Source organism: Aegilops tauschii, chromosome 1 (genome assembly GCF_002575655.3).
Source record: "Aegilops tauschii subsp. strangulata cultivar AL8/78 chromosome 1, Aet v6.0, whole genome shotgun sequence".
NCBI classification, from domain to species: Eukaryota; Viridiplantae; Streptophyta; class Magnoliopsida; order Poales; family Poaceae; genus Aegilops; species Aegilops tauschii.
The window spans coordinates 429,374,737-429,395,181 of record NC_053035.3 but is presented as its reverse complement, the minus strand read 5'-3'; positions in this window follow the sequence as shown (position 1 = coordinate 429,395,181).

Sequence of the window (20,445 nt, the reverse complement as noted above, 5' to 3'; positions counted from 1 at the left end):
GAAACCTCCTCGTCGGCACTCGCCGCCGCGCGCCCATGTGCGTACAGTGGCCGACAGGGCTTTAATGGCGCCCGTCTGCTTCCTCCCCGTGCCTCTTGGCCTCCTCCGCCCCGTGAGTCTGCCCTCTACCCCCTCTCGTCGCCTTCCGCCGAGCAAGCTCGTCCGCCCACGCGTACGCGGGCACGCCCGAGCCATGGCCACGCGTCCGCGGTCACCCGCTCACCGCTCGGCTATATATAGCCACTCCAAGCCCCTCCCGAGCTCACCATCGGCCTCCTCACTCTCCCAGCTCCCTTCCCAACCCCTCCACCAAGCCGGAGAAGATCCCCCGCCGCTCACTACCGCCCTGGCCGCCGGCATCCTCCTCCCAAATTCTCTCAACGCAGAGCTCCTCCCTCCACTCTTTCACCACCGACAGACCTCCCTCATCTCCATTTCCCCTCTGTTGCGCTGTGGCCGCGAACCCCTCCTGCATCCGAAGCCGGCGTCCATCGCGAGCAGCGCTCTGCTCGACCCGGTACTCCCCAGCGGCCCTTTTGTGTGCGGGTGGATGCGGCGTTGCACCCCGAGTCCACTGGTGGCCGGGGCCTCGCTGGAGGTGGCCTGTGGCGCCGGAGCTCGTCGCCGGGGTCGCGCCCCTACTCTACCTCGTCGGGCACTGGAGGAGAAGAAGACGATGACCCTCCTGCCAGGGGGTCCCGCTCGTCAGCCTCTACGTGTTGACCCTGCGGGCCCGCTGACGTGGTAAGTGGAGGCGTCGTCTTTTCCGTTTAATATGTTTTCCTGATTTGAAAGCACGCTTTGCCTCTGTTTCGGATAAGAATATGTTTTCTGCTTGTAGAAGGCGTATTCCAGTGAAAGGCGCTTTCAGTTTCTGTCAAGGGCCTGTCGGTGAGGATTTTATTACAAATAGGCCCCTGGCAGAAAAACTATCATATCTGTTCAATCACAGCTCCGGTTGAGGTGATTCCAAAGCCCACTTCCTCATCTCATCGAGCCCGTTCTGTTGGTATCATTTTCACCATGTGTCAACATTCTGAAAATGACCATTATGCCCTTGCCCTTATTCAGCCCCCTCTGAGAGAGAAAGATTTTCGGCAGTTCTTTCCGCGAGCTCCTCGCATTTCTTCCTGGTGAGTCCATCCTTCCCAGGCAAGCCAAACCCTCCATTTGAATGATTGCAATGCAATGCCATGGTTTAAATTATTTGAACTTATTTAAAATATTGCTTTAGCTACATGACTTTGTGCATGGCATTTCTTGGGGTTGTTCTGATCTTGCTATTGCCATGCTACTATTTGGATTACTAGGATTTATGCTTGCAGTTGATGGATATCATGTTGCCATTGGAGTATTAGTGGCTAATATTATTTTCATCAGGATGGTAGTTGATATTATGTTTTGGAGTATGATTTTGGATATGATGTCGACATGTTGGTTATGGTTAGCTATCTTGCTTGTGTTATTGGATTAGTATTATCAGGTTTCTTGGGTTCATCAGGATCGTAGTGATATGTTGTCCTTGGAGTATTATGTTATGGCTATGTTATGGTTGGATTATTTGTTGGATATTGCTATGACTTGGATCACGGGTTGATAGATGATATGGGAGTATCAGTTATCTCAGGTCTATTTTTGGGGATAAATTCTGTCATTAAGTTGGTCAGGTGCCACCTAACCGGGCTTTTCCAGTGCAACCACATTTGCCTTTATGGGAAGGCCCTAATGCGATCTATTGTCATGTCTCTCGCCGATGCCTCCAACGAGGGAAGGTTATGGGCGTGCGTTACCTTGGCCCGGTAAGCGGACGTAACCTTGTTGCCCATGGTTGGTATTGAGATCTCTTGTCCCCGTTTGGGACCGTGTTTGTTTTGCCACGATGGTGGCCGTTGGATGTCATTGGTTGACATCGGGGCCACCCAGGACTTAGCCCAGAGGGGAGTTGGCCGGAGTGGCCGGGAGAGTGTCATGGCAGTAGATTGGTTTTGTCGGAATGCCGTTGGTCCACCCAAATGGGAGTTTGAGGCCATGGGTTCCATGGTGTGGGTACAGTGTGCTAACCTCTGCAAGTGTGTGTTTAATCTATCGATGGCCGCGTCCTTGATTATGGGCACAGTTCGTACTAGGTCACACCGTTCGATCAACACTCACATGACGAAATGAATTATAGATGATTTATCTGTTGATAGATTGTGAGCAGTAACAGTTTGGCAGGATGTTGATGATGATGTTGGGATGATCACGAGGATGATCATTCAGTTTGTGATTTGATCACGAGATGATCATGTGGATGTTTTGATCACGAAGTGATCAGGCGGATCACCAGGTGATCGAGATGGTATATTACTTGAGCGGATAGCCAAGAGTGAGATGGTTATTGAGATTTGAGATGTTGGCTTATCAGCACTAGTCATCAACCCGTGCAGATGCACGGGCTAGCATATTTGCTAATGTGTTGCATACATATTTGAAAATTGTGAGCAATATTCAAAGTAAGTTAAAACTTATAAGAATTCATAATACATAAGCCTGTTTTTTCAATCTTAAACAAAAAACATATTTTTTATGTCCTAAAAAAATTTATAATTATAAATCATCACTGGGGCAAGATGCGCAACTGAAGAAAATGCCCTCACACTGTATGCACAACTACTGAAGGAGTACATTTAACAGAAACTACACACAATACACAGTGATGTTTGTATCGTTCCAAAGGAGGAATGCAAATGAAAAAGTCTTCAGCAAATTCAATCCATCAATTTGAAATGATACCATTCATTCTGTTCTTTGGGCATGCAACATAAGCGATGTTGTGTTCTTCCATCCGAGACAGCAGCCTAGCACCACACAAAGGACAACAATAGGCCTTTCTCAGCCTAGATTGTGAGAGAAAAATAAACAAAGAAAGCGCTTATTTGTGATGATTTTGTTGGAAATATGCCCTAGAGGCAATAATAAAATGGTTATTATTATATTTCCTTGTTCATGATAATTGTCTATTGTTCATGCTATAATTGTGTTATCCGGAAATCGTAATACATGTGTGAATACATAGACCACAACATGTCCCTAGTGAGCCTCTAGTTGACTAGCTCGTTGATCAACAGATAGTCATGGTTTCCTGACTATGGACATTGGATGTCATTGATAACGGGATCACATCATTAGGAGAATGATGTGATGGACAAGACCCAATCCTAAGCATAGCACAAGATCGTGTAGTTCGTTTGCTAGAGCTTTTCCAAATGTCAAGTATCATTTCCTTAGACCATGAGATTGTGCAACTCCCGGATACCGTAGGAGTGCTTTGGGTGTGCCAAACGTCACAACGTAACTGGGTGGCTATAAAGGTGCACTACGGGTATCTCCGAAAGTGTCTGTTGGGTTGGCACGAATCGAGACTGGGATTTGTCACTCCGTATGACGAAGAGGTATCTCTGGGCCCACTCGGTAATGCATCATCATAATGAGCTCAATGTGACCAAGTGTTTGGTCACGGGATCATGCATTACGGTACGAGTAAAGTGACTTGCCGGTAACGAGATTGAACAAGGTATTGGGATACCGACGATCGAATCTCGGGCAAGTAACGTACCGATTGACAAAGGGAATTGTATACGGGACTGATTGAATCCTCGACATCGCGGTTCATCCGATGAGATCATCGTGGAACATGTGGAGCCAACATGGGTATCCAGATCCCGCTGTTGGTTATTGACCAGAGAGTCGTCTCGGTCATGTCTGCATGTCTCCCGAACCCGTAGGGTCAACACACTTAAGGTTCGGTGACGCTAGGGTTGTAGAGATACTAGTATGCGGTAACCCGAAAGTTGTTCGGAGTCCCGGATGAGATCCCGGACGTCACGAGGAGTTCCGGAATGGTCCGGAGGTGAAGAATTATATATAGGAAGTCCAGTTTCGGCCACCGGGAAAGTTTCGGGGGTCACCTGTATTGTACCGGGACCACCGGAAGGGTCCCGGGGGTCCACCGGGTGGGGCCACCTATCCCGGAGGGCCCCATGGGCTGAAGTGAGAGGGGAACCAGCCCCTGGTGGGCTGGGGCGCCCCCCTTGGGCCTCCCCCTGCGCCTAGGGTTGGAAACCCTAGGGGTGGGGGGCGCCCCACTTGGCTTGGGGGGCAAGCCACCCCCTTGGCCGCCGCCCCCCCTTGGAGATTGCATCTCCTAGGGCCGGCGCCCCCCCTGGGGGCCTATATATAGAGGGGGGAGGGAGGGCAGCAGCACCCAAGCCCTGGCGCCTCCCTCTCCCTCCCATGACACATCTCCCTCCTCCCGCAGCGCTTAGCGAAGCCCTGTCGGAATCCCGCTACTTCCACCACCACGCCGTCGTGCTGCTGGATCTCCATCAACCTCTCCTTCCCCTTGCTGGATCAAGAAGGAGGAGACGTCGCTACTCCGTACGTGTGTTGAACGCGTAGGTGCCGTCCGTTCGGCGCTAGGATCATCGGTGATTTGTATCACGACGAGTACGACTCCATCAACCCCGTTCACTTGAACGCTTCCGCTCGCGATCTACAAGGGTATGTAGATGCACTCCTCTCTCTCGTTGCTAGATGACTCCATAGATTGATCTTGGTGATGCGTAGAAATTTTTTAATTTCTGAAACGATCCCCATCAGTGGATCAGAGCCAGGTTTATGCGTAGTTTCTATGCACGAGTAGAACACAAACTTGTTATGGGCGTAGATGTTGTCAACTTTCTTGCCACTACTAGTCTTATCTTGTTTCGGCGACATCGTGGGATGAAGCGGCCAGGACCGACCTTACACGTACGCTTACGTGAGACAGGTTCCACCAACTGACATGCACTAGTTGCATAAGGTGGCTCGCGGGTGTCTGTCTCTCCCACTTTAGTCGAATTGGATTCGATGAAAAGGGTCCTTATGAAGGGTAAATAGAAGTTGGCATATCACGTTGTGGTTTTTCGTAGGTAAGAAACATTCTTGCTAGAAACCTATAGAAGCCACGTAAAAACATGCAACAACAATTAGAGGACGTCTAACTTGTTTTTGCATCATATGCCTTGTGATGTGATATGGCCAAAAGGATGTGATGAATGAGATATATGTGATGTATGAGATTGATCATGTTCTTGTAATAGGAATCACGACTTGCATGTCGATGAGTATGACAATCGGAAGGAGCCATAGGAGTTGTCTTTATTTTTTGTATGACCTGCGTGTCATTGAATAACGCCATGTAAATTACTTTACTTTATTGCTAAACACGTTAGCCATAGAAGTAGAAGTAATCGTTGACGTGAGAACTTCATGAAGACACGATGATGGAGATCATGATGATGGAGATCATGGTGTCATGCCGGTGACGAAGATGATCATGGCGCCCCGAAGATGGAGATCAAAAGGAGCAAAATGATATTGGCCATATCATGTCACTATTTGATTGCATGTGATGTTTATCATGTTTTACATCTTATTTGCTTAGAATGACGGTAGCTCAAATAAGATGATCCCTCGCAATAATTTCAAGAAAGTGTTCCCCCTAACGGTGCACCGTTGCGAAGGTTCGTTGTTTCGAAGCACCTCGTGATGATCGGGTGTGATAGATTCTAACGTTCGAATACAACAGGTGTAAGCCAGATTTACACACGCAATACACTTAGGTTGACTTGACGAGCCTAGCATGTACAGACATGGCCTCGGAACACGGAAGGCCGAAAGGTCGAGCATGAGTCGTATAGAAGATACGATCAACAGGAAGATGTTCACCGATGTTGACTAGTCCGTCTCACGTGATGATCGGACACGGCCTAGTTGACTCGGATCATGTTTCACTTAGATGACTAGAGGGATGTCTATCTGAGTGGGAGTTCATTGAATAATTTGATTAGATGAACTTAATTATCATGAACTTAGTCTAAAATCTTTACAATATGTCTTGTAGATCAAATGGCCCACGCTAATGTTGCTCTCAACTTCAACGCGTTCCTAGAGAAAACCAAGCTGAAAGATGATGGCAGCAACTATACGGACTGGGTCCGGAACCTGAGGATCATCCTCATAGCTGCCAAGAAAGATTATGTCCTAGAAGCACCACTAGGTGACGCACCCATCCCAGAGAACCAAGACGTTATGAACGCTTGGCAGCAGCGTGCTGATGATTACTCCCTCGTTCAGTGCGGCATGCTTTACAGCTTAGAACCGGGGCTCCAAAAGCGTTTTGAGCAACACGGAGCATATGAGATGTTCGAAGAGCTGAAAATGGTTTTCCAAGCTCATGCCCGGATCGAGAGATATGAAGTCTCCGACAAGTTCTTCAGTTGTAAGATGGAGGAAAATAGTTCTGTCAGTGAGCACATACTCAAAATGTCTGGGTTACACAACCGCTTGTCTCAGCTGGGAGTTAATCTCCCGGATGACGCGGTCATTGACAGAATCCTTCAGTCGCTTCCACCGAGCTACAAGAGCTTTGTGATGAACTTCAATATGCAGGGGATGGAAAAGACCATTCCTGAGGTATATTCAATGATGAAATCAGCGGAGGTGGAGATAAAAAAGGAACATCAAGTGTTGATGGTGAATAAAACCACTAAGTTCAAGAAAGGCAAGGGTAAGAAGAACTTCAAGAAGGACGGCAAGGGAGTTGCCGCGCCCGGTAAGCCAGTTGCCGGGAAGAAGCCAAAGAATGGACCCAAGCCTGAGACTGAGTGCTTTTATTGCAAGGGAAGTGGTCACTGGAAGCGGAACTGCCCCAAGTACTTAGCGGACAAGAAGGCCGGCAACACCAAAGGTATATGTGATATACATGTTATTGATGTGTACCTTACCAACACTCGTAGTAGCTCCTGGATATTTGATACCGGTGCGGTTGCTCATATTTGTAACTCAAAGCAGGAGCTGCGGAATAAACGGAGACTGGCAAAGGACGAGGTGACGATGCGCGTCGGGAATGGTTCCAAGGTCGATGTGATCGCCATCGGCACGCTACCTCTACATTTACCTACAGGATTAGTTTTAAACCTCAATAATTGTTATTTAGTGCCAGCTTTGAGCATGAACATTGTATCTGGATCTCGTTTAATGTGAGATGGCTACTCATTTAAATCCGAGAATAATGGTTGTTCTATTTATATGAGAGATATGTTTTATGGTCATGCCCCGCTGGTCAATGGTTTATTCTTAATGAATCTCAAACGTGATGTTACACATATTCATAGTGTGAATACCAAAAGATGTAAAGTTGATAACGATAGTCCCACATACTTGTGGCACTGCCGCCTTGGTCACATTGGTGTCAAGCGCATGAAGAAGCTCCATGCTAATGGACTTTTAGAGTCTCTCGATTATGAATCATTTGACACATGCGAACCATGCCTCATGGGCAAAATGAGCAAGACTCCGTTCTCCGGAACAATGGAGCGAGCAACCAACTTATTAGAAATCATACATACTGATGTGTGCGGTCCAATGAGTGTTGAGGCTCGCGGAGGCTATCGTTATGTTCTCACTCTCACTGATGACTTGAGTAGATATGGGTATGTCTACCTAATGAAACACAAGTCTGAGACCTTTGAAAAGTTCAAGGAATTTCAGAGTGAGGTTGAGAATCAACGTGACAAGAAAATAAAATTCTTACGATCAGATCGTGGAGGGGAATATTTGAGTCACGAATTTGGCACACACTTAAGGAAATGTGGAATAGTTTCACAACTCACGCCGCCTGGAACACCTCAGCGAAATGGTGTGTCCGAACGTCGTAATCGCACTATATTGGATATGGTGCGATCTATGATGTCTCTTACCGATCTACCGCTCTCATTTTGGGGCTATGCTTTAGAGACTTCCGCATTCACTTTAAATAGGGCTCCGTCGAAATCCGTTGAGATGACACCGTATGAATTATGGTTTGGGAAGAAACCTAAGCTGTCGTTTCTAAAAGTTTGGGGATGCGATGCTTATGTCAAGAAACTTCAACCTGAAAAGCTCGAACCCAAGTCGGAAAAATGCGTCTTCATAGGATACCCTAAGGAAACCATTGGGTATACCTTCTACCTCAGATCCGAAGGCAAGATCTTTGTTGCCAAGAACGGGTCCTTTCTGGAGAAAGAGTTTCTCTCAAAAGAAGTAAGTGGGAGGAAGGTGGAACTTGATGAAGTACTACCTCTTGAACCGGAAAGTAGCGAAGCTCAGGAAGATGTTCCTGTGGTGCCTGCACTGACTAGAGAGGAAGCTAATGACGATGATCAAGGTACTTCGGATCAAGTTACTACTGAACTTCGTAGGTCCACGAGAACACGTTCCACACCAGAGTGGTATGGCAACCCTGTCCTGGAAATCATGTTGTTAGACAACGGTGAACCTTCGAACTATGAAGAAGCAATGGCGGGCCCAGATTCCAACAAATGGCTTGAAGCCATGCAATCCGAGATAGGATCCATGTATGAAAACAAAGTGTGGACTTTGACTGACTTGCCCGATGATCGCCGAGCCATAGAAAATAAATGGATCTTTAAGAAGAAGACAGACGCGGATGGTAATGTGACCATCTATAAGGCTCGACTTGTCTCTAAGGGTTATCGACAAGTTCAAGGGGTTCACTACGATGAGACTTTCTCACCCGTAGCGAAGCTGAAGTCCGTCCGAATCATGTTAGCAATTGCCGCATTCTATGATTATGGGATATGGCAAATGGACGTCAAAATGGCATTCCTTAACGGCTTTCTTAAGGAAGAATTGTATATGATGCAGCCGGAAGGTTTTGTCGATCCTAAGAATGCTAACAAGGTATGCAAGCTCCAGCGCTCCATCTATGGGCTGGTGCAAGCATCTCGGAGTTGGAACATTCGATTTGATGAGATGATCAAAGCGTTTGGGTTTACACAGACTTATGGAGAAGCCTGTGTTTACAAGAAAGTGAGTGGGAGCTCTGTAGCATTTCTCATATTATATGTGGATGACATACTGTTGATGGGAAATGATATAGAATTCTTGGGAAGCATAAAGGCCTACTTGAACAAGTGTTTTTCAATGAAGGACCTTGGAGAAGCTGCTTATATATTAGGCATCAAGATCGATAGAGATAGATCAAGACGCCTCATTGGTCTTTCACAAAGTACGTACCTTGACAAAATATTGAAGAAGTTCAATATGGATCAGTCCAAGAAGGGGTTCTTGCCTGTATTGCAAGGTGTGCAATTGAGCACGGCTCAATGCCCGACCACGGCAGAAGATAGAGAAAAGATGAGTGTCATCCCCTATGCCTCGGCCATAGGGTCTATTATGTATGCCATGCTGTGTACCAAACCTGATGTAAACCTTGCCGTAAGTTTGGTAGGAAGGTACCAAAGTAATCCCGGCATGGAACACTGGACAGCGGTCAAGAATATCCTGAAGTACCTGAAGAGGACTAAGGATATGTTTCTCGTTTATGGAGGTGACGAAGAGCTCGTCGTAAAGGGTTACGTCGATGCTAGCTTCGACACAGATCTGGATGACTCTAAGTCACAAATCGGTTACGTGTATATTTTGAATGGTGGGGCAGTAAGCTGGTGCAGTTGCAAGCAAAGCGTTGTGGCGGGATCTACATGTGAAGCGGAATACATGTCGGCCTCAGAGGCAGCACAAGAAGCAATCTGGGTGAAGGAGTTCATTACCGACCTAGGAGTTATTCCCAATGCGTCGGGCCCGATGACTCTCTTCTGTGACAACACTGGAGCTATTGCCCTTGCCAAGGAGCCTAGGTTTCACAGGAAGACCAGGCATATCAAGCGTCGCTTCAACTCCATTCGTGAAAGTGTTCAAAATAGAGACATAGATATTTGTAAAGTACATACGGACCTGAATGTAGCAGATCCGTTGACTATACCTCTCCCTAGAGCAAAACATGATCAACACCAGAACTCTATGGGTGTTCGATTCATCACAATGTAACTAGATTATTGACTCTAGTGCAAGTGGGAGACTGTTGGAAATATGCCCTAGAGGCAATAATAAAATGGTTATTATTATATTTCCTTGTTCATGATAATTGTCTATTGTTCATGCTATAATTGTGTTATCCGGAAATCGTAATACATGTGTGAATACATAGACTACAACATGTCCCTAGTGAGCCTCTAGTTGACTAGCTCGTTGATCAACAGATAGTCATGGTTTCCTGACTATGGACATTGGATGTCATTGATAACGGGATCACATCATTAGGAGAATGATGTGATGGACAAGACCCAATCCTAAGCATAGCACAAGATCGTGTAGTTCGTTTGCTAGAGCTTTTCCAAATGTCAAGTATCATTTCCTTAGACCATGAGATTGTGCAACTCCCGGATACCGTAGGAGTGCTTTGGGTGTGCCAAACGTCACAACGTAACTGGGTGGCTATAAAGGTGCACTACGGGTATCTCCGAAAGTGTCTGTTGGGTTGGCACGAATCGAGACTGGGATTTGTCACTCCGTATGACGGAGAGGTATCTCTGGGCCCACTCGGTAATGCATCATCATAATGAGCTCAATGTGACCAAGTGTTTGGTCACGGGATCATGCATTACGGTACGAGTAAAGTGACTTGCCGGTAACGAGATTGAACAAGGTATTGGGATACCGACGATCGAATCTCGGGCAAGTAACGTACCGATTGACAAAGGGAATTGTATACGGGATTGATTGAATCCTCGACATCGTGGTTCATCCGATGAGATCATCGTGGAACATGTGGGAGCCAACATGGGTATCCAGATCCCGCTGTTGGTTATTGACCGGAGAGTCGTCTCAGTCATGTCTGCATGTCTCCCGAACCCGTAGGGTCTACACACTTGAGGTTCGGTGACGCTAGGGTTGTAGAGATACTAGTATGCGGTAGCCCGAAAGTTGTTCGGAGTCCCGGATGAGATCCCGGACATCACGAAGAGTTCCGGAATGGTCCGTAGGTGAAGAATTATATATAGGAAGTCCAGTTTCGGCCACCGGGAAAGTTTCGGGGGTCACCGGTATTGTACCGGGACCATCGGAAGGGTCCCGGGGGTCCACCGGGTGGGGCCACCTATCCCGGAGGGCCCCATGGGCTGAAGTTGGAGGGGAACCAGCCCCTGGTGGGCTGGGGCGCCCCCCTTGGGCCTCCCCCTGCGCCTAGGGTTGGAAACCCTAGGGGTGGGGGCGCCCCACTTGGCTTGGGGGGCAAGCCACCCCCTCGGCCGCCGCCCCCCTTGGAGATTGCATCTCCTAGGGCTGGCGCCCCCCAGGGGCCCTATATATAGAGGGGGGGAGGGAGGGCAGCAGCACCCAAGCCCTGGCGCCTCCCTCTCCCTCCCGTGACACATCTCCCTCCTCCCGCAGCGCTTAGCGAAGCCCTGTCGGAATCCCGCTACTTCCACCACCACGCCGTCGTGCTGCTGGATCTCCATCAACCTCTCCTTCCCCCTTGCTGGATCAAGAAGGAGGAGACGTCGCTGCTCCATACGTGTGTTGAACGTGGAGGTGCCGTCCGTTCGGCGCTAGGATCATCGGTGATTTGTATCACGACGAGTACGACTACATCAACCCCGTTCACTTGAACGCTTCCGCTCGCGATCTACAAGGGTATGTAGATGCACTCCTCTCTCTCGTTGCTAGATGACTCCATAGATTGATCTTGGTGATGCGTAGAAATTTTTTAATTTCTGCAACGATCCCCATCAGATTTTTCGTTCATGTGTGGAAAAGCTCAAGCAGAGTTTGACACACCTTTATTTTTTTTGAAGAAACGGATGCAGCTTCTCTCAGCCCCCTCCAACAGCTAGTGATCTTGCAAGGTACAAAATATGCAAGTTTTCATAGATAAATATGTATTTAGATAACTTGCTCCAGCTTGATTGCCATAATTCAATTAGAGAATATTTTGAAATCATCTCCATGACAACTAATCATCAGTTAATAACTTAATTTTAAAGCAGGTCCAGAAAGAAGCAACTATTTATGTTCACATATTTCTCCCGTCCAATAGTAAGTAGCAAGCTAGACAAAATTAGCCTGAACAGCGGATGCAACTATTTCTCACGGCCAAGGATCATCTGGTAAGTGGGGAATTTTCTTGAAAATAATGCAAGTCATTATTTAAAAGCATATCCAGGTAGACCTTTTAAGAGGCAATACGTTAGAACAATCATGAGTATTCATTTACGTACTAATTAAATATCACCTCATAGGCTCATAGTAACTGCATATAACCTGATAATAGCCTTTTTAAGAATATTTTTGGGTCTTGTCACATGGTGAAGATAGCTAGCTAAACCGTATATGTAATATAAAAATAAGTTCTTCCATAAAATTAAAGCAGATGTTGGCTAATATAAAATTAAATGAAAGTATGATTTATCCAAGTGTTGACCTGACAGAAAATATGACAGGACCGTATATTTCTTATAATAGGTATATTATTGGTCGACACCAATGGAGACTGCAAATATACAAAGCATCACTAGTAGAAAAGGGGCCTTTAGTCCGATAATTCATCTTGGAGCCCGGGCTCAGCTGCTCCCGGTCAGTAAAAAATTCAAAACAAATACTAGAAAAATTCAAAAAAATCCAAAAAAAAATTGTGTGGTAGTTAATTTGATGCGTGAGGTCCGCACCAAATTTCAACTCATTTGGATATTTGAGCAGGTCTCAGCAAAAAAGACAAATCGGGTCAAAACAGTTCATGAACAGTAAACTTTTTTACAGACCCCGATTTTGTCTTTTTTGCACAGACTTGCTCAAATGTCCAAACGAGTTGAATTTTTCAGCGAACCTCACGCATCTAATTATCTACCACACACAAAAAATTGGAATTTTTTGTATTTGTTTTGATTTTTTCCGTGAGCGTGGGTGCAGCTGAGCCCGGGTGCAGATTCGCCGCACTCCCTTTAAGGCCCTCCACGTGGCCGCTGCCTGGAGGTCCACCTTTAGTCCCGGTTGGTAACACGAACCGGTACTAAAGGAAATTTTATAATTTTTTTTGAATATTTTTAATTTTCAAATTTCTGAATTATTTTAACCTCTAATCTCTAATCACCCCTCATCACTACTCAATTTAACCTCTAATCTCTAATCACCCCTCATCATTCCAAATCATCTAACTTCCCAGACGGTCACCCATCCTCTCACTACTCCGAGCACGCTTAACTTCCGGGTTCTATTCTTCCTCGTTTCCAAGTCTGCACTTGTTGTTCTCCTGACAATAGTAAGATGTCAATCCTATTAACCCTCAGAAATTTAGCTTGAGCATGAAGTCACACATTTCACTGTTTGAGTTTGAAACTATTGTTCTAAAAAACAATAATTATTTAGTAACACTAATATTCCTTGAATAAGTAGTTTGACCATAGTTTGACCACAATTTGACCACAGTTTGACCAGATTTGACCAAAATTCAAAAAAACTAAAATAATTATTTCGTAACACTAATATTTCTTGAATAATTAGTTTGACCATTGTTTGCCCACAGTTTGATCACAATTTGACCAGATTTGACCAAAATTCAAAAAAACTGAAATAATTATTTAGTAACACTAATATTCTTGAATAATTATTTAGTAACACTAATATTCTTGAATAATTATTTAGTAACACTAATACTTCTTGAATAAGTAGTTTGACCAGATTTAACAAAAATTAAAAAAAACAGAAATTTGAGCATAACTTTTTTTCCTTTTAGAATTTGAGGATTCTAAAAATTTGCGAACAGGCCGTAGGCGGTCAAAATCGGATGCGGATTTTCGTGCTGAACATTTTGATTTATTATACGTTTTTTCTGACATCGTATGCAAAAGTTATAGCCGTTTTAAATTTTCCCTACACTTTTTGCAAAACATGTCCAAATTTAAGTTTTTAAATTTTCCTAACTAGTACATGTAGTAACATAACTACATGTGGAAGGATTTTAATTTTTGAAGTTTTTATCATTTTCTTTTGCTTTTTACAAAACTGAAAAGGCGATCGACGTGGGGAGGGGGGGGTTAGAGTTTGAAAATGGGACCTTTAGTACCGGTTCGTGCCACGAACCGGTACTAATGCCTCAAACCCCATTAGTACCGGTGGGTGGCTCGAACCGGGACTAAAGGTCTAACCTTTAGTACCGGTTGGTGCCATGAACCGGTACTAATGGGCATCGCACCCTTTAGTCCCGGTTCGTGGCACCAACCAGGACTAAAGGTCCCATTTGAACCGGGACTAATGCCTGTACGGTGCTCTAGCCGCTTGAACCGGAACTAATGCTCACATTAGTCCCGGTTCGTAATGCAACCGGGATTAATGCTCTTTTCTGGCCGAACCAAAGCCCTGTTTTCTACTAGTGCATCATCCCTACCCACACTTAAACAGGAGTAGCGACAATGTTTTTTTTGTTTGATTATATGTACAAAAGTGTCGAAAAAAAACATTGTGGAGGTTTACAAATCCAGTCAGTATTCATCTCCAGTTGTGTGACCATCTTCTGTCTTTTAGATCATATTACTCCACTTACTAAGGAGACACATACCAAACTTAAATACTCTAGCTATGCAAATCAAGATTACAATGGGAGATCAATGCACAAACACGTAGTCTGCATTTTTTGAGAGAAAAACGTCCACCAACTCAACCCCATCAATGCTTCTCTAATCACAGATATGACTACTACTCTGTCCACACACACAACAGATCTGTACATGGATTAGAAAGGGAAAAAAGGTATATCGGCAATACATACAGAAGTGGTCTCAGCCCTCTCCGAGAGCTAGTGATCTTGCAAGGTACAAATATGCAAGTTTTCATAGATAAATATGTATTTAGATAACTTGCTCCAGCTTGGTTGCCATAATTCAATTAAAGAATATTTTGAAATCATCTCCATGACAACTAATCATCAGTTAATAATTTAATTTTAAAGCAGGTCCAGAAAGAAGCAACTAATTTATGTTCACATATTTCTCCCGTCCAATAGTAAGTAGCAAGCTAAACAAAATTAGCCTGAACAGCGGATGCAACTATTTCTCAGGGCCAAGGATCATCTGGTAAGTGGGGAATTTTTTTGCAAATAATGCAAGTCATTATTTAAAAGCGTATCCAGGTAGACCTTTTAAGAGGCAATACGTTAGAACAATCATGAGTAGTATTCATTTACGTACTAATTAAATATCACCTCATAGGCTCATAGTAACTGCATATAACCTGATAATAGCCTTTTTAAGAATAATTTTGGGTCATGTCACATGGTGAAGATAGCTAGCTAAACCGTATATGTAATATAAAAATAAGTTCATCAATAAAATTAAAGCAGATGTGGGCTAATATAAAATTAAATTAAAGTATGATTTATCCAAGTGTTGACATGACAGAAAATATGACAGGGCCGTATATTTCTTATAATAGGTATATTATTGGTCGACACCAATGGAGACTGCAAATATACAGAGCATCATCCCTACCCACACTTAAACAGGAGTAGTGACAATGTTTTTTTTGTTTGATTATATGTACAAAAGTGTCAAAAAAACATTGTGGAGGCTTACAAATCCAATCAGTATTCATCTCCAGTTGTGTGACCATCTTCTGTCTTTTAGATCATATTACTCCACTTATGTCACGCACTCCTCGCCATCTAGCCAACCTGACGAGGAGGCGGACAGTGAGGCACCAGTGCAACAGAGGGATGAATCAGAGAGCCAGGAAGGAGACGAGTAGAGGCAAGCAAGGGGTCCACGGTTAGAGAGAAAGAGAGGACTAGTCTTGTGTGTGTGTGTATGACAGGTGGAACCAAGACCCGCAGAGGTGATATATAGTGGAGCGTGCGTTGTAACGAACAACGATTCAGAAATATCAGAGAATTCTTTCCCCTTCTCCAAGCTCTGCCCCTCACCTACCCGTCTTTCTTCTCAATCTCCCCTGGTTCTTGCTCGATCCCTCATCCCCTCTTGTCGATCCCGACGGGGTCGTTACAGATTTGGTACTCAGAGCCTCTCGGTCCGCCACTGCGCCTCACTCCCTCGATCCGGCCGTAACATCCACCGCGAAGGGTGTCTGGTTGCTCCGGCGACTGGACGCAAAATCCCAAGCGAGGTAGGTCCGATTTGGGGCGGCTGCAACGGCGCCGCCGGCAGCCCCATCTGCGCAGACGAAATTCGTCTTGCAGGCCATGGAGGGCGTCCAGAAAACCTTGGAGGATTTGCTGCAAAAAAATTTCTTCCCTCACAACAGAGGTCCAACAACTGGGCACGTAGGTGGCCGATTTCGGCGAGGGCCTCGACACAGTCAAGCGGAAGCAGGCTCAACAGGATGCAGCCGCTCGTGCTGCACCCTCCTCCACAACGGCACCCGCGGCGGCTCTCCTCATCAACAACGGGCCACCGCTGCTCCATCCACCACCGGTCCACGCTCGCCCCGCTCAGGGTCGCCACGACGACCACCGCGAGCGTCGACCCTCTCCTCCACCATCTCCCCGTGACAACTATCGCCACAAACCACCCAAGCATGATTTTCCGCGCTTCGGGGGTGAAGCGCCATGCCTCTGGTTCGACCTATGCCACACCTACTTCGAGCTCTACCAGACGCCACCGGAGCAGTGGGTGACCACGGCGGTGCTCTACATGGAGGAGCATGCCGCTTTGTGGTGTCAAGCCTTCAAACGAGTCCATGGACTCGGGGACTGGGCTACGTTCACTGCCGCTGTGCAGGCAGAGTTCGGTCAGGATGAGTTTGATGCACTCCTACACCGCCTTCATCATCTGAAGCAATTGTCACGGACTACCGTCTCGCCTTCGAGTCCATCATGTACCATCTAATCGCGCTGGACTCGTCACTCAACAACAAGTTCTTCGTCTCTCAATTCATCATCGGCCTGCGCGACGACGTCCGCACGAGTGTGCGCCAGCACGCGCCCACAAGCGTGTCCAGAGCGGCGGCCCTGGCACGCATCCAAGAGGAAGAGACCAAGCAAGCCAAGCCACGCGGGCGCCCCGCGATCTACGCGCGTGCTCTGCCGCCACCACCAGTGGCGGGACCAGTTTCACCATGCAACGACGGCGCCAAACGTGGCCCGGGTGACTTCGGCAGAGAGCGCCAACTGCGGGAATTCAGGCGCGCCAATGGCTTGTGCTTCAACTGCAGCGACAAGTACAGGAGAGAACACAAGTGCAACAAGATCGGCCAGCTGCTCACCATCGAGGTCGGCGATCATGGTGAACTTCTGTCAGATGATGCCATCCGTGCCCTCCGTGCCCTTGAACTGCTTGATGAACGTCCAGAAGACGCCGCAACCTGTTACCAGATTTCAGTTCACGCCGTCGCAGGCACGGAAGCAACCGGAACCATGCGCCTCCGCGCTCTTGTTGGAAACCAAGTAATGCTGTTGCTGGTGGACTCCGGCAGCACACACACATTCGTCAATGCTGCGTGCGCTGCCCGGGCAGGCTGTGTCGTGCAAGCGGCAGAGCCAGTCACCGTGCGTGTGGCCAATGGTGACACTCTCCAATCTACACAGCAAGTATCCCAACTGAATTGGTGGTGCCAGGGACACACATTCAGCACTGACATGCGTCTGCTTGAGTTGGGTGCCTACGATGCGGTCCTCTGAGTCGATTGGCTAGCCCAGTTCAGCCCCATGAACTGTCATTGGGGACTCAAGACCATGGAATTCCGTTATGACAGTGTTAACATCAAGTTGCAAGGTGTGCGCACTCCCACCGAGCCTACACTGACAGAGATGCGAGCCGATCAGCTGTCTAAGTGGATTCAGGGCAACGAGGTATGGGCATTGGCTGTCGTTCACATAGATAATCATCCTACAGTAACAACTGATGAAGTTCCACCACAACTGCAAGCCTTGCTGGATGAATATGCCGACGTCTTCCAGGAACCCAAAACTTTGCCACCGCATCGGGATTTTGACCACGCGATCCACCTGGAGCCAGGAACATCTCCACCAAATGTCCGACCCTATCGGTACTCTCCTCTTCAGAAGGACGAGATTGAGCGCCAAGTATCAGAAATGTTGCAAGCAGGCCTGATCACCACAAGCATCAGCCCGTTCGCCGCACCGGTCCTCTTGTTGAAGAAAAAGGATGGTACATGGCGCTTTTGCGTGGACTACCGTCGCTTGAATGACATCACCATCAAAAACAAGTTTCCGTTGCCAGTCATTGACGAGCTCCTTGACGAGTTGGCGGGCGCTCGATTCTTCTCCAAACTGGATCTTCGCGCAGGATATCACCAGATCCGGATGCGCCCGAAAGATGAAGCCAAAACGGCTTTCAAAACGCATCATGGTCATTTCCAATTTCGCGTGATGCCCTTCGGTGTGACGAACGGACCGCCAACATTCCAGTGCTTGATCAACTCAGTCTTTGCGCTGGTAACACGGAAGTTTGTCCTCGCCTTTCTGGATGACATTCTGACATATAGTTCATCGTTTGACGAGCATTTACAGCATCTTCGTCAGGTCTTTGATACTCTGCGTCACCATCAGTTATACGCAAAGCTCTCCAAATGCTCATTTGCCCAGCCATCCATCAACTATCTCGGCCACATCATCTCAGCTGATGGAGTTGCAACAGAGACAGACAAGACGGAAGCAATTCGACAGTGGCCACAACCCACAACAGCGACAGAATTGCGAGCGTTCCTCGGTCTAACAGGGTATTATCGCAAATTCGTTCGCAATTACAGCATCATCACTAAACCATTGACACTGCTACTCAGTAAGAAAGGGTTTGTCTGGTCACCAGCAGCAACCGAAGCCTTTGCCAAACTCAAAGTGGCAATGACAACAACACCAGTCCTTGCACTACCGGATTTCTCCTTGCCCTTCACTGTTGAAACAGACGCTTGCAACACAGGTGTCGGCGCTGTCCTGATGCAACAAGGCCACCCAATTGCCTTCCTCAGTCGTGCCTTGGGGGTGAACAATCGCAAGTTATCAGTCTATGAGAAGGAGTTCTTGGCAGTCCTACTTGCTGTCGATCATTGGCGTCAGTACTTGGAGCGAGGACCCTTTGAAATTCTGACAGACCACAAGAGTTTGTGCAACCTGGGGGAGCAGCACCTCGGATCTGAGCTGCAGCGCAAAGCAATGGCAAAGTTGGGCGGTTTACAATTCAAATTCAAGTACCGTAGAGGAGCCGACAATGTGGCCGCAGATTCTCTGTCCAGGATTGGTCATTTGCTGACCATCTAGGCCACATCTACTTGTCAACCTTCATGGATCCAGGAAGTCAGAAACTCATATGTTATGGACGCCAAGGCAACCCAATTACTGCAAGCTCTGGCGGTGCACAGTCCAGATGAACAAGGCCATGAACTGGACGGGGCTTGATCAAATACAAAGGTCGCCTTTGGATTGGGGACAATGCTGCGCTGCAGACCAAGTTGATTATGGAGATGCACACTGCAGCAGTGGGTGGCCACTCGGGCATCCGCCCAACGTACATGCGCCTGAAGAATCTCTTCTACTGGCCCGATATGAAATTACAAGTGGAGGAATTTGTTAAGCAGTGCAGCACCTGTCAACACGCCAAACATGAGCACACTAATCCAGCTGGAGCTCTCCAACCCCTACCCATACCAGCGCGTGCCTGGGGATAAGCCACCATGGATTTTATCGAAGGTCTGCCAAAATCAGAGGGCGCCGACGTCATTCTGGTGGTGGTGGATCGCCTGTCCAAGTACGCACACTTCATCCCTCTTCATCATCCTTTCACGGCTCCACAGGTGGCGCGGGCGTTCCTCGACAATATTGTCAAACTTCATGCGTCCCAGACTCGATCGTCTCCGATCGTGACAAGATCTTCACCAGTGTGTTCTGGCGGGAGCTGTTCACACTAGTCGGCACCAAACTGCTCTACACCACTGCCTACCACCCTCAGATGGATGGGTAGAGCGAGCGGGTGAACCAGTGTGTCGAACACTACCTGCGTTGCGCCATCCACGACACACCCCACCGCTGGAAGCGATGGTTGCCAATGGCCGAGTTCTGGTACAACTCCAGCCACCACAGCGCCCTCGGATGCTCACCATTCAAAGCCCTCTACGGTGTGGATCCCAACTTCGGCGCCCTCCCTAACCAGTTCAACTCCAAGACGCTGGACTCCTTGCACGAGCTCGCAGCGGAGCACCAACAATTCCCAGAGATGCTCAAGACTCACCTTCTGCGGGCCCAACACAGGATGAAGCATCAAGCCGATCGCAAGCGGACAGAGCGTGAATTCTCCATTGGCGATCAAGTGTTGTTGAAGCTTCAGCCATATGTTCAATCATCCATCATCAACAGGCCATGCCCCAAGCTAGCTTACAAGTTCTTTGGACCTTACAAGATAATCGGCCGCGTCGGATCTCTCGCCTACAAGCTGGAATTGCCTACTGGGAGTCAGGTTCACCCTGTCTTTCACGTCTCGCAGCTCAAGCCATTCACTGCTGATTACTCGCCCGTCTTCAATCAGCTACCAGCACCACCAGATCTCACAATCGGCGACCTGATCCCAC